Genomic DNA, 15,147 nt, shown 5'->3' with positions numbered 1-15,147 from the left:
TATCTTTCTCCCTCAAAATCGTTTCTTATGTGTGAGCTTGAATGAGCACCGACATTTCTAAATTGTCTAGGGTGTTACAAAGACACCCTGAGAGAGTCCAAGAGAAGGCTGAAACTATGCCTTCTGTTTCTCTGTTTTGTGCCCTTATGGCCATGTGCACAATTCTACTTCAATTTATCCACCCCTCCAATCAAAGGCATAGTGAATTTTAGCTAACATTAACCTTTCCTGTTACTCCACTGTTTCCCTAGTCCTTCTGTAACCCTGTATGTTGCTTCTCTAACAACTCATTTGTAGGAGTAGCCTCTGGAGCACTGATTTCAACCCTGGCTGTACAACAAAGTCAAGAAGGGCTTTTAAAAATGGTAAATGCAGAGCAGGAAGAAGCAAACCCTGGATGTTGGGATTAACTGGATCTAGAGTGGGAACCTGGACATGTTTTTAGAAAACTACACAGGTTGTTCTGAAGCTCACCCAGAGTTGAGAACACTGATCTAGGGTGTGAGTTTTGGGGTTTACAGGAGGAATCTTGCTATTTACTGAAAAGTGATCTTTTTCTCCCCTACCTTCCCAATTAGGTACAATTTTCACTGATTTACTATATCTACACCCTTTTGGTGATATACCCCAAGGACATAATGTTTAATGGCATCTTAATAAAGGTACTGATTTTTTTTTCTTATATTTACCAGTGGATATCTTGTATAACTAGACATTTACTTATAGAATATGCAAATATGCTTGCCGTCTGATATTTCTGTTTAAACAATAATCATTATTTGAAGGGTAGATTTCTCTAGCAAAGCAAATCTCATTTCAAGGGAGAAAGTAAACTAAAACACAAAGCGGCACTCCCAGGATATTTTTGTCAGGAGGAAATGCATAGCAGAATTACAAATGAAACTCAGAAGTTCCTTTCTCTACCTCTTTTCATGAGTTGTCATTTAATGCTCACTGCTGGTCTTACGTTCTCTTCCCAAGGATTCAAAGCAAAAGCTGTAGCAGGACTGATAGTTCCCCATACATTTTCCTTTTGAGAGGGAGAGATGTAAAGAATAGATTCCTGTAAATAAGATCCATTTGGCTAAGATTTTTTAAAATGCCAAGTGGTTTAATTTATGTGTTCATAATATAAAAATTGCTTTCTGCTTCATTCTCATATAGTAAATGAGGTTTCATAAGTTCCCATACACAAATGTATACATTCATGCATTAATTTATATTTGATCAATATTGTGATTTATGAACAAGCTAGGAGTTATTGAAGCTTGGAGACCTTCCCGTTTGGGTCTAAATTTATTGTCTTGTATTAAATCTTGCTTATGAAGCAAATTTAAGATTTTCTTTTGCTCTAAATATATGACTGGGATTCTTTCATTTAAATCCATTGAACACAGTAATCCCCTTCACCCTCCCCCAACCACACAGCACATTAATTTGCACCTGAATTAGTTTTCTCTTTCATTCCTATGCTGTTATGACATAGGTTGATAACACTGCTGTATGGAAGAGTTGCTTTAAAGATCTTAGGACAAAAAGGAAACTACAGAAGTGGCAACATTTTATCAACTAGCAGGCTGACTGCTAAACTAGCCTGAAGGCTAGTTTAAAAATGGAACTGTAATGATATTAAGGTTGGACCAGTTGCAAACTAAATGGACCTTAACAAAGATGTTTGTCCTAGTAAGAAAACCGAGATAATTAGATAACTTTGAAGCAGTGCTGTAAAGACAGCCGCAAAAGCATGGTGAAAGATTTGGCTGACACCCTCACCTAGAACCCCAAAAGAAACATCTGTTTTGTTTTAAGGCAGGATGAGTTTCTTTATGGTAGGATGTCCCCTGGGAGCAGCAATACCCAGCTCCATAAATCTTCCTCAATGAACATGTCATTCTCCTGCTTGCAATGGCTCCCAGTTGTCTAGGAATAAAGTTTCCTACCTGGAATTCCAGGCCTTCCATACTCTGGGACATTCTTCCAAGTGCTCGAAATTGTTACATAAACACACTCAAGTCTCTCCTATATTAACAAATAGAAACTCTTCCTTGATGCTACATCCACCTCTTGGGACCACTCTTCTCTACTCCAAATCAACTTCTCCAACAGCTGCCTGCTCTCCTTCGCTGCACACTGCAGAGCGCCTGCGGGCTCTTGCTGCTTCATTGAAATTATCTCCATCTCGTCATTGTATCCAATGAGCACTTTTTATACTTATTCCACTTAACCTTTCATGGCAGGATTGACACTAATGACTGCTCCTCAAAGCACTGTCTTCCTTTGCCTTCCTTCTGCTTTCCTTCCTATTCCATAGTCCTGCCTCAGTCTCCTTCGCAGGCCTAGTGTCCCTATCACTCCTGGGTTATTTATCTAGGATTTGTCTTGGGCCTGCTTTCTGCTTACTCCATACTCTCCACCTAAACATCCTATCCTTTCCTAAGATATCTGCTACCTTGTTGACAAATTCCAGACCTATATTGTCATTCCTGATCTCTCCATGGAGCGCCAGACCCAGAAATCCACTGTTTTATGGATGTCTCCACTTGGCAATTAAAATTCAACTTCAACTTCCCAAACTCAAATCTCAGTTAAAGTGCTTTTTAGCTTAGTATTAGATAGCACCACTATCTACTCACTTCCTCTGGCCTTGAGCCTGGTGGCCATTCTTGACTTTTCCTTCAACCTCCATAGCCAGTCAAGGCCAAATCCTGTGACTCATACCTCTCAACTCTCAAATCCATCTATCTTTGTCCATCTTTACCACTATTACCATGGTCTAGGCCACTATCATTTAGACCATGATCTATTACAGTAGTCCCCCAAACAATATGCTTACATCCAGCCTTGCTTTCCTCCAATTCATTTTCCATGCTGCAGCTAGAATTATTTTAATTCAAGTTTACTCCATCCACTTCCCTGCTTAAAACCTTTTTTGTTGTCCTTAGGGTAACATCCCACTTTCTTAACATTACTTAGAAGGTCTTCTACATCTGGGCTGTTTATACCTCTTTAACCTCATTTCATGCCATTCTTCCTCTTGCATTCTTGGCCTCAGCCATAGAGACATTCTAGGAGCCATTCATGCATTCTACATACTCCTATTCTGCCTCTAGGCTTGGAATATGGCTCTCCTCTGCCCACTCTCAGCTTAGCTAACTCCTACTTGTCTTTCAGAGCTCAGTTTATGTATCACTTCCTCTAGGATGTCCTCTCTAACCTTCTAGGTAAGGTTAGGTGGCCTTGTAGTGGGAGCCAATTGCATCCTGCATGTCCCTAGCCACAAGCTACATACCGTGTTTAATTGTCTCTCTTCTATTTTCATCCCAATGAAGACAGTACCTACATAGTCCCTGGCACGTAAGAGAGGCCAGTATGTACTTACTGACTAATTGAATATTCTTCCAAATAAACTTAATACTTCAGCTAGTCTGAGCTTTTGACCATTTTTCAAACATGCATTGTAGTCTCCCATATTTGGACCTTTTCTTGTGCTATTTTTCTGCCCAGGTTGCTCTCACCTTTTATCCCCACCCTCCCCATCTCTACCTGTTTTAAGGCCCCAGCTTAAAAAGTTGACTTCTTTCAACATATTTTCCTAATCAGTACAATCAGGGCTAGTCCTTCCCTCCATCTCCCCAGGAAAATGCACACAAAGGCAACATTTTGCATATATCTTCTGAATGCTTAAACAACTCCCTTTAAAGTCTATCCATGGATCTTTTTGGGTTCCATAGACCTCTGACTCAGACTGGCTAGATGTTCACGAACTCACTTCCTCTTCTTCCTGAGCACACAGCCAGACTATATTTCCTGGCCACTATTGCAGTTGGGAGCAGCCATAGACTGAGTTTTACCAAGTATATACCAATTACAGACCTAGACCTGAAAAATCCCTCACACATTATCTTCCACATTCTTTTCCCATCTCTGACGTAGATGAGTATGATGACCACATGTTAAAAATGGCAGAGTCACAAGATGAAAGGTGCATCACCACATGGAAGAAAGGTGCCCTCCAATTAGATGTAGGTGTTTTATTAGACTTTATGTGAAAGAAAAACATATTTTTATTGAGTTTGAAGTATTATATAGTTTTGTGTACATTTGTTACAGCAGTTAACATATCTTTAATATAAAATGCTGGGTTAACAGGGAATTCGGCTCAATATTCTATAATAACCTAAATGGGAAAAGAATTTGAAAAAGAATGGATACTTGTATGGGTATAACTGAATCACTTTGCTCTACACCTGTAACTAACACATCATTGTTAATCAACCGTACTCCAATATAAAATAAAAATTAAAAAAATGCTGGATTAAAAACCTCTGGTTTGTAAGGAAAAAGTAAAATGATCAGTGGTTAAGGGGTTAAGGGGGAAGGAGGGATAAATAGGTGGAGCACTGAGGATTTTCAAGGCAGTGAAACTATTCTGTATGCAATTATAATGATGAATACATGTCATAATACTTCTGGCAAAACTCATAAAATACACAGTACCAAGAAAGAACACTATCGTAAACTATTGGCTTTGGGTGATAATGTGTATCAATGTAGGCTGTAGATTGTAACAAATGTGCATTCTGGTATAGGTTGTTGATGGTGGGGGAGGCTATGTCATTTGAAGCCAGGGCATATATGGAACTCTTTGTACTTTTTGCTCAGTTTTGCTGTGATCCTAAACCTAATTTTAACTTAGGAAAAAAAAAATACACAAAAACATATAAATGGTTTACACATTTATGATATTTAGTTTGTACTACTTATTTGCTCTGATCACAGACTGCCTGGGACTCTCCCAATTTGTAGTGTAGAGCCTGACAGTATTTATTGTTAATCCACCAAGATGACATAGCAATCCTAAATGTGTATATACTAAACAACAGATCTTCAAAATATATGGAAAACAAATGAATAAACAAAACCAGAAAACCTGATAAAGCTGAAAGGAGAAATAGACAAATTTGCAATTATAGTTGGGGCCTTCAACATCCCTTTCCAGCAATTGATAGAGCTATTAGCTGTTAGAAAAACAGCAAAAACATAGAAGGACAGAGTAACAGCATCAGCCAACAGGATCTAATTGATATTTATAGATTGCTGCATACAACAGCACAATACACATTGTTTTCAAGTGCCCATGCAACATTCACATACATACACCTAGGCTGTAAAACTAATTTCAGTAGATTTAGAAGAATTGAAATCACATACAGTATGCTCTCTGACAATAATAGAATCAAACTAGAAATCAATAGCAGAAATAAAACAAGAAAGTATCTAAATACCTGGAAATTATACACTTCTAAATAATTCATGGGTTGGGACTTCCCTGGTGGTCCAGTGGTTAAGACTCTGTGCTTCCAATGTGGGGGGTGTGGGTTTGATCCCTGATCAGGGAACTAAGATCTCAGATGCTGTGGGGCATGGCCAAAAAAAAAAAGGAAAGAAAAAAAAAATTCATGGGGTCAATGAGGAAGTCTCAAGGGAAATAAAAAAATACATTGAACTGAATGAAAATGAAAATACAACATACCAGAATTTGTGGGGCACAGCTAAAGCAAAGCTGAGAGAGTAATTTATGGCACTAAATGTTTATATTAGAAAAGAGGTGGTGCAGTGGTTAAGACTCTGTGCTCCCAATGAAGGGGGCCCAGGTTCGATCCCTGGCCTCGGAACTAGATCCCACATGCATGCCACAACTAAGAGTTTGCATGCCACAACTGAGGAACCAGCAAGCTGCAACTAAGGAGGCTCCAAGCCTCAACTAAGAAGCCGGCGAGCTGCAACTAAGGAGCCCGTGAGTCACAACTAAGGAGCCCATGAGCCACAACTAAGGAGCCTGACTGCTGCAACTAAAAGAAGCCCACAAGCCTCAACTAAGGAGCTGGCGAGCTGCATCTAAGGAGCCCACAAGCTGCGACTAAGGAGCCCAACTGCCGCAACTAAGACCCGGCGTGATCAAATAAATAAAAATAAATAAATAAATAAATAAAAACATTATAAAAATGTAAAAAAAAAAAAAGAGAAAAGAGGAAAGGTCTCAAATCAATAATCTAAGTTCCTATCTTAAAAAAAAAAAAGTGCAAAATAAACCCAAAAACGCAGAAGGAAGGAACTAATAAATAGCAGAAATCAGTTACATTGAAAATAGGAAAACAGTAGAGAAAATCAATGCAAGAAACTGATTCTTCTAGAAAAATCAATAAAATTAATAAATCTTTAGCAAGAGTGACAAATATGAGAGAAGACACAAATCACCAATATCAGCAATGAAACAGAGAGTATAGCACTACAGATCCTGCAGCAATTAAAAGGATAAAAGGAGAATACTACAAACAATTTTATATTCATAAATTTGACAACTTGGTAGAAGTGGTCCAATTCCTCAAAACCCACAAACTATCAAAATTCAACCAAGACAATCTGAATAGTCCCATAATGATTAAGAAAATTGAACTCCTGAAAAGATAAGGAAAAGCTCCCAAAAAGGAAATCTCCAGGACCTGATGGTTTCACTGGTGAATTCTACTAAATATTTAAAGAGGAATTTAAGACCAGTGTTATACAGTGTCCTCCAGAAAATAGAAGAGGAGGGAATACTTTGCAATCATTTTATGAGGTCAGTAAAGATGCTAAAACCAGACAAAGACAATACAAAGAAAACAAACCTACAGACAAAATCTCTCATGAATATAGACACAAATATCTCAACAAAATATAATCAAATCAAATCTAGCAACACATAATAAGAATCATACACCACCACCAAGTGGCATTTCTTTTATATATTTAAGGCTGTTCCAGTATTTAAAAGTCCATCAGTGGTAAACATATGTTCACACAAAAACTTGGACAGGAATCTTCATTGCAGCATTATTCACAATGGCCAAATAGTGGAGAAAACCCAAATATTCTCAACTGATGGATGGATAAACAAAATGTGGTATATCCATATAATGAAATATTATTCAGCCATAAAAAGAATGAAGTACTGAGATATGCTACAACACAGATGAACCTTGAAAACATTATGTTAAGTTAAAGAAGTAAGTCACAGAAGGCAACATATTGTATAATTTTATTTATATAAATATTCAGAATAGGCAAATACATAAAAGCACAAAGCAGATTAGTGGCTGCCAGGGACTAGGGAGTGAGGAGAAAGGGAGTGACTGTTGAAGAGTATGGAGCTATTTTTGGAGTAATTAAAATGTTCTGGGATTAGTGGTGATGGTTTGAAACTTTGTAAATGTATTACAAACCATGGGATTATATACTTTAAATGTGTAAATTATATTGTATGTTAATTATATCTTAAAAAGCCAATCAATATAATCTACCATATCAACAGTCTAAAGAAGAAAAATAATATTATCCTATCAATTGATGCAGAAAAACATGTCACAAAATCCCATACCCATTCATGATAAAAACTCTCAGAAAATGAAGAATATAGGGGAACTTCCTCACCTTGATAAAATCTACAAAAAGCCTTTACTATTATAATTAATAGTAAAAGACTGAATACTTTTCTCCTAAAATCAAGAACAAGGCAAAGATGTTCACTCTTGGGCTTCCCTGGTGGCGCAGTGGTTGAGAATCTGCCTGCCAATGCAGGGGACACGGGTTTGAGCCCTGGTCTGGGAGGATCCCACATGCCGTGGAGCAACTAGGCCCGTGAGCCACAATTACTGAGCCTCCGCGTCTGGAGCCTGTGCTCCGCAACAAGAGAGGCCGCGATAGTGAGAGGCCCGCGCACCGCGATGAAGAGTGGCCCCCGCTTGCCGCAACTAGAGAAAGCCCTCGCACAGAAACGAAGACCCAACACAGCCATAAATAAAATAAATAAATAAATAAAATAAAATAAAATAAAAATAAATAAATAAACAGGAGCTGTTGTTTAAAAAAAAAAAAAGACACAGCTGCTGAACACTCTTTAAAAAAAAAAAAAAATGATGTTCACTCTTACCACTCTTATTAGACATAGTACTAGGAGTTTTAACCAGAGGAATAAAGCAAGAAGAAGAGATAAAAGATACACAGATTGGAAAGGAAATAATATTTACTTACATATTTGAATTATCAAATATAAACAAAAAGTGGAAGACAATTTCAGTGAAATATTTCAAGTTTCAAAATAAAAGGAGAAAAATCACCAGAATTGACCCCCAAATTATATGGAACTGATTCTAAAAAGCTCAATGTAAAGGAGTAGTTATCACAAAAAAGTGCAGTCAAGAAAAGCAACATAAAAAAAGAGAACTGAAAACAAGAAAGAAAAAGAAAAAAGAAAAGCAACATATAGGCACCAAAAAGTTGAGAAAAGTAGAAAAAAATGTAATTGGCTAAATGAAGAGTTAAGCCCACTGAAACAGAAAGATAAGCTATGGCATATACCACACAAAATATGTAAAACAGTAATAATTGATTAAAAAAGTAAAACTAGAAAAGCTAAAGAAGAAAATGAAGTACAAGTTGTAGAAAACAGGGAAAGAGAAAAATAATGAAATGAATCTGGAATCAGTAAATAAAAGTTGATAGAGAAGCCAAGGGAAATCTCTTTATAAGATTAAAAAGGAAATCTGATAATACATTGCAAATAAACAACATGATTTGAATACATCTTAAGTTTATGTTTAATAAATAATTATGTAAAGAAATTTGATTAATACACACATAAGTAATTGCATTCTTTTTCTTAAATTTCTGCCCTTATTTTGGATGACATCAACATAACTTAGGATACTTTACTCTCCTGCAGTCTCCACTTCTGATTATCTACCTGTTTTCAAAATTTAATCATTCTGAAATGGTGGTTTTTCTAACTTCCGAGGTTCATCAATTCAGAATTCAGCATCTCTACCACTAAGTTCTAACCCACTGGGGCACAGTGCAGGTTTAAATAGGGTGGTCAGGGTAGGTCAGTTGAGAAGGTGATGTCTGAGCAAAGACTCAGAGGTTAAGCCATTAGCCAAGTGGAAATCTGGGGGCAGCGCATTCTAGGAAGAGTGTCACATCTAGAGCAAAGGTCTAAGTTGGGAGCAGATCATGCAGGGCTTTGTAGGCTGTTTTATATAATAGGCTTTAGTTTTACTCTATGTGAAATGAGAAGCCGTTGGTGAATTTTCAGCAAAGAAGTGATATTTTCAAAGGTGTGGAGAATCTTTAGTGTAGGAGGCATGAATAAGAGTGGAGTCATAGGAACTGTAGGATTCAGGACATTTTTTTTTTTTTAATAAAGCTTTTATTTATTTATTTATTTATTTATTTATTTATGGCTGTGCTGGGTCTTCGTTTCTGTGCGAGGGCTTTCTCTAGTTGCAGCAAGCGGGGGCCACTCTTCATCGTGGTGCGCGGGCCTCTCACTATCGCGGCCTCTCTTGTTGCGGAGCACAGGCTCCAGACGCGCAGGCTCAGTAGTTGTGGCTCACGGGCCCAGTTGCTCCGTGGCACGTGGGATCTTCCCAGACCAGGGCTCGAACCCGTGTCCCCTGCATTGGCAGGCAGATTCTCAACCACTGCGCCACCAGGGAAGCCCAGGACATATTTTTGAAGATGGTGCCAGCTGACTCCGAGATCTTGACCGACCTGGGTGGCCTCTGTTGTGGCTTGAGTCCAAAGGCCTGTTCTGTGATTTGATGTTTCTCATGATCCCTACTGCCAGTTCTCCTCTTGAGCTTCTCAACCTTCAAAGTCTTAGCTTCAGGGAGGAGGAACAGCCTAGTTTTCCAGGCAGCCTATTGGCTGGTTCCTCTTCCTTTAGTGCATAATTGTAAATCTCTCTGCTAAACATCCTCCCTCCGGACACTGGTCCTAGAGGGGATGTGAATGACTCCTAGTTGGGGAAAAAAACAAACAAACAAACAAACCCTACTAATACTTCCAATTTTTTCCTTAAATTTTTTTCATAAGATTAATTTAAAAATGTTTTTTCTTAAAATTATATTTTACAATACTTTAACTTTTAGAAGGGAATTTGATGTTCATTTTGCAGTACTAGAGGGTTAATTTCTACAGGTAAGGAGAATATGGAAGCATTTCTTCTTCCAGTTTTTAGCAGAATATTTGAACCGTGACCAAGAAAAATTCCTCTTAAGGATGAGCACGAAATATATGCTTTCTCTATCAATCTAATCTCTGACTCCTTTATTTTAGGTCATGTGTAGGAGTTGTTGAGTTTACAGTGGACAGAATGAATTTTGAAATATGCCAGCTGTCCACTAGGACCTGGGTTGAAACCATGAACTTATTTTATTCAGGTCCCTGTGTAATTGTGATAGAGTCATTGGTCCCCATGGTCAAGTTTGCACTAAAGTCATTGCACAGCAAAACCTCCCCAAGGCTACATTTTTATGTTTCATTTTCAGACTGTTGGTGCCAAAGGAGCAATTAAAATTTGTGAATAATGTCTGTTTCCCCCTTGATAAATAGTGTGGATGGCCTACAGTCTGTTCATATTCATGGCAAGGGATTTAACAGGCTATTGTGTTAGTAACAATGTGGATGCAAATTATAAACATTTATCATCTCAAAGTTTCATACAGTTTTCAAAGCAGTGTCAGTTGAAACAGATGCTCTAAACCCCCAAAATAAAACAATCTTTAGATGATTTCTCCAAAGTCTCCAAAAACATTTTGTCTCTCTGCAACTTCTATTTATTATATCAAATACTATTGTAAAATCTACTAGAAAGTGATGAGTAATGGATAAAAAGTTTAATGTAATGTCCTCTAAAATTTATTTACTATCTCTCTAGATGCTGTGAGCTATTATTATATCAATAACACCTTCCATATGCTGGAATGTAATAACAAGTTCCCTCTGCATGTTTATTAGCATGTTTATTAGGAGGTAAACTACATATATGCTAGTGAAAATTACCCAATATATTTATCTATTTATCTCAGAATTTTACAATTGCTGCTGTCTTCACTCCTGAAAATCACTGATCCTAACAGGAAAGTCCAAAGATTTGAAAGTCTTAAAGTCGAACGGATATTTTGACAAGAGGGGAAAACTCTTTAAGAATCATTATTTAAATCTCCTAACATAGCAGGTTGGAGGAGACAGACATGGATCAACAAGTATTGAATAATTTCTTCTTTTTTTAAAACTTATTAAAAAAAATTTTTATTGGCTGCTGCACAGCTTGTGGGATCTTAGTTCCCCAACCAGGGATGGAACCTGCACCCCCTGCAGTGGAAGTGCAGAGTCCTAACCACTGGGCCTCCAGGGAAGTCCTGACTAATTTCTTCTTATAAGGCCTTGGACTAAGCATGTGGAAATACAAAGAAACATAAATCGTGGACTTGACCTCAAGAGGCTCATAATCTACTTGGCAGGATGGTCAAAAGTTAAAACGTACATGGGCAGAGAAGACAATCTAATAATTAAATGGATATCAGAGAAGCATATTTTAGGCATTTTGAAAGGAAATATTTTTGTGAGATAATCAAAAGAGACTTTATGGAAGAAGTGGAATTAGGCAGAGATTCAGGGGAGGTGAATTCTCAAGAGGTGAAAAGGAGGGCGTGGCAGCATATTGGTGAGAAATACCCCACATGAAGGCAAAAGAGAAGCTTGCAGGCTTGGAAGTAGTGGTGGTAGGATTGGGAGGTGAGTAGACAAGTTTGATTAAAGTGAGGGATAGATCTTTGGCAATGAGAGGAAGCAAAACTTGGTAATATGAAAAAGGCGAAGGCATTTAGACTCTACTCTGAGGCCCATCTACTGTGGGGAGGTTGGTTACTTGTGTAAGGATTCAGGCAGAATAGAGGTTAAGTCCCAGCTCCACCACATATGAACAATATGTTACTTAGTGATTTAACTTCTCTGAACCTCAATTTGCCCTCTATCCAATGGAGATTATGTCTACCAAGCAGAGTTGGGAGGGCTGCGTGAAATAAAACATCTCATTGTCACATTAGCTGTCATCTCCTCCCTAGTAAATGGGCGGGGCAGGGAGGCTACAGTAAGTGCTTGTGAATAGGAAAATGACATCATTAAAGGGATGAATGTGGCATTTGGGAAATACTGGTTTTGTGATGGTGTGCGTGGTGAACTGAAGAAGGGGAGCATGTGTGTGTTGGAGATGAGGGGAACCAGGAAAAGAAGCTTAGTAGACCGAACACAAAGACACAAGGTCCTAACTAGACATACTGGCTATGGACAAGCCAGTAGAAATGATGAAGTGATTGTCAGAAGGGAGAAATGAAAGGATTTGGTGAAAATAGAGCCAAATGTAAAAATGAAATCCAGAAGAAAAATTGATTTGGGGATGAAAACAAAGGTATCAAACTAGTAGAAGAAAGTATCAAGGTTTAAAAACTTCTAATGGATGTTTGTATTTGGTTTGTTTCTGCTTTGTTTTGCTTTGTCTGCCCAGTACCCTATCCTACTCTTTCCTTTTGGTTAGCTGCTCTCTTCTCCCTTTGAACACATGTCTTTATCTGGTAAATCAGAGCCCTTTATTTTTTTAATTTTTAATTTTTAAAAATTTATTTATTTATTTATTTATTTATTTTTGGCTGTGTTGGGTCTTCGTTTCTGTGTGAGGGCTTTCTCTAGTTGCAGCAAGCGAGGGCCACTCTTCATCGCGGTGCGCGGGCCTCTCACTATCGTGGCCTCTCTTGTTGCAGAGCACAGGCTCCAGACGCGCAGGCTCAGTAGCTGTGGCTCACGGGCCTAGTTGCTCTGCGGCATGTGGGATCCTCCCAGACCAGGGCTCGAACCTGTGTCCCCTGCATTAGCAGGCAGATTCTCAACCACTACGCCACCAGGGAAGCCCCAGAGCCCTTTATTGTCTTGGCACAGTGATTGGTCTGGAGGTGAGCATGTCATAAGGCTGGGCCAGTCAGAGTCCTTCCCTAGGACTTTTCTACGTGAAGATAAAGACTCTTGACCTCTCTGGGTGTAGAAGCTAGATGGATATCTAGAGAGAGCTGATGGTAGGAGTATATGAAGTCAAATGGAGAGCACAGGAGATTAGAGGAGAAGCAGAAGGCGGGATTTGGAGGTTTGGTGATGTTGATATTAGTTTCATTTCCCAAGATCCACAAAGTTGCCCTGATTTCTGTAGGATCTCTTTTTAAATTTCTGTAAACTATGATCCTTCTAACAAATCCCTTTCTGTTTAAGCTAGGTTATGCAAAAGAAATAACGATAGATGATAAAGTTTCTGCAACCCAAAATATTATAAACAAAATCAAGTCAAATAAACTAGGAAACATTTGCAACAGATACAATACATCAGAAAAGGTAACTATTCTTATTGCATGGAGAGAGTTTATGTATCAATAAGAAAATATTATCATTCCAAGAAAAAAATGAGCAGAGGCCATGAACAGACCATTTGCAGAAGAAGAAATACAGTCAACAAGTAAGAATCTGCCTCTGGCTTTCCTGGTGGTGCAGTGGTTAAGAATCCGCCTGCCAGTGCAAGGGACATGGGTTTGAGCCCTGGTCGGGGAAGATCCCACATGTCGCAGAGCAACTAAGCCTGTGTTCCGCGACTGCTGAGCCTGCGCTCTAGAGCCTGCAAGCCACAACTACTGAAGCCAGTGTGCCTAGAGCCTGTGCTCCTCAACATGAGAACCCCGCGCACCACACAAAGAGTAGCCCCCGCTCGCCACAGCTAGAGAAGGCCCGTGCGCAGCAACGAAGACCCAACACAGCCAAAAATAATAAAAAAAAAAGAACCTGCCTTAATAACAATCACAGAAATATAAATCAAAACAGGAAAATATGCAACTTCACCAATCAAATTTCAAGGTGAAAAATATGGTAAAAATGCTTGGATACAACGTGGGTGTTTGTATCATTCTAGTTTTCTTAAGGACTCTTCTGCTTATGTATCAAGAACCTTAAAAATGTTCATAACCTTTGAAATATTCTTCTAGGAATGATCCTAAGGGTATAATCAAAGATGTGCACAAAGATATATATCCAAGGTTGTTTATTGCAGTGATATTTATATTAGCCTAATTGTAAGTGTCTAATTGGGTGATGGTTGAATAAATAATGAGGAATGGGTAGTCATATGATGAAAAATTATGAGTCAATATAAATCCCATTTTTGGAAAATACTCCTTGACATAGGAAATGCTCACTATATAATGTTAATGGAAATCAAGTAGGATGTAAAATAATGTGATATGGTCCCAATTATTATTATTTTATGTATGTGTATATGTATTTATATTTTAGGATGTGAAATGGGACTTCTTCTATTGTCTGGAACTTTTGGCCAAAGCCCAAAGCTGAGTAATTGATAACAAGTATCCTTACATTCTCAAGAAAGGGGTTAGGCACAGTCCCACAGTATTTAAATTAAAAAACAAAAGCAGAAAGGAAAAAGTGTAGTAGTCACTGTTCCTACCAGGAACAGTCTATATGAGATTTCTCAGAAAGGATGATTTGAAGTGAATTTTGGGGGATAGAATGTGCTTTTCAGCATAGACCCTTGTGCCTGATACTGCCGTGGAGGTATCCAAAGGTGGGAAGTTGGCTGGAGCAGTCCGCAACAGTAGGCTAAGAGAAGGGGTAGCAGTGGGACACAGGCCTTCCTTTCACCCTTGGGGTAAGGGTGTGTGGATTTTTCCATGGCGTGAGTGGGGTGGGACGAGGAGAATGAAATACCAGATCATTCACTGCCTCCTTTTCTGCTCCAAGTCCCTGAAGTACAGAAAGGCCTGGGCTCAGGGAAGAGAGAAGCATTGACTTGATCTAGATCGAATGGGACTTTTTCCTTCCTGCACATGAAACAGTTTCACTCTCTGAAGGTTACAGAAAGGAAAGCTATGGGCTCCTTCTGGATCATGGCTAAGGGCAGAGAATGGAGAACTGATGGAGCAAACTGGATGGCAATGGTCGGAAAAAAAAAGTCAATCCGCTTCATCTTTGTACTCCACCTCGCCCGTCCTGTTTACTCGTCACTCCTAAACGCATCCATCAATGTTGGAAAAAAACCACGCCAAAATGTTATCTGAAATCATCTCTGAGTGGTGAGAGTACAGGTGCTTTATAATGCTTTCTTTATATTTGTTTCTGTATTTTTCAAATTTTCCAAAATAAAACATGTACACTTTTATAAGAATAATAAAAGGCATATATCAATAAAAGAAAGATGGAGAGGAAATGGCTCAAGAG

Source organism: Balaenoptera acutorostrata, chromosome 13 (assembly GCF_949987535.1).
Source record: "Balaenoptera acutorostrata chromosome 13, mBalAcu1.1, whole genome shotgun sequence".
NCBI lineage: Eukaryota > Metazoa > Chordata > Mammalia > Artiodactyla > Balaenopteridae > Balaenoptera > Balaenoptera acutorostrata.
The sequence above is the reverse complement of the archived record's forward strand: the minus strand, read 5'-3'. Positions refer to the sequence as shown.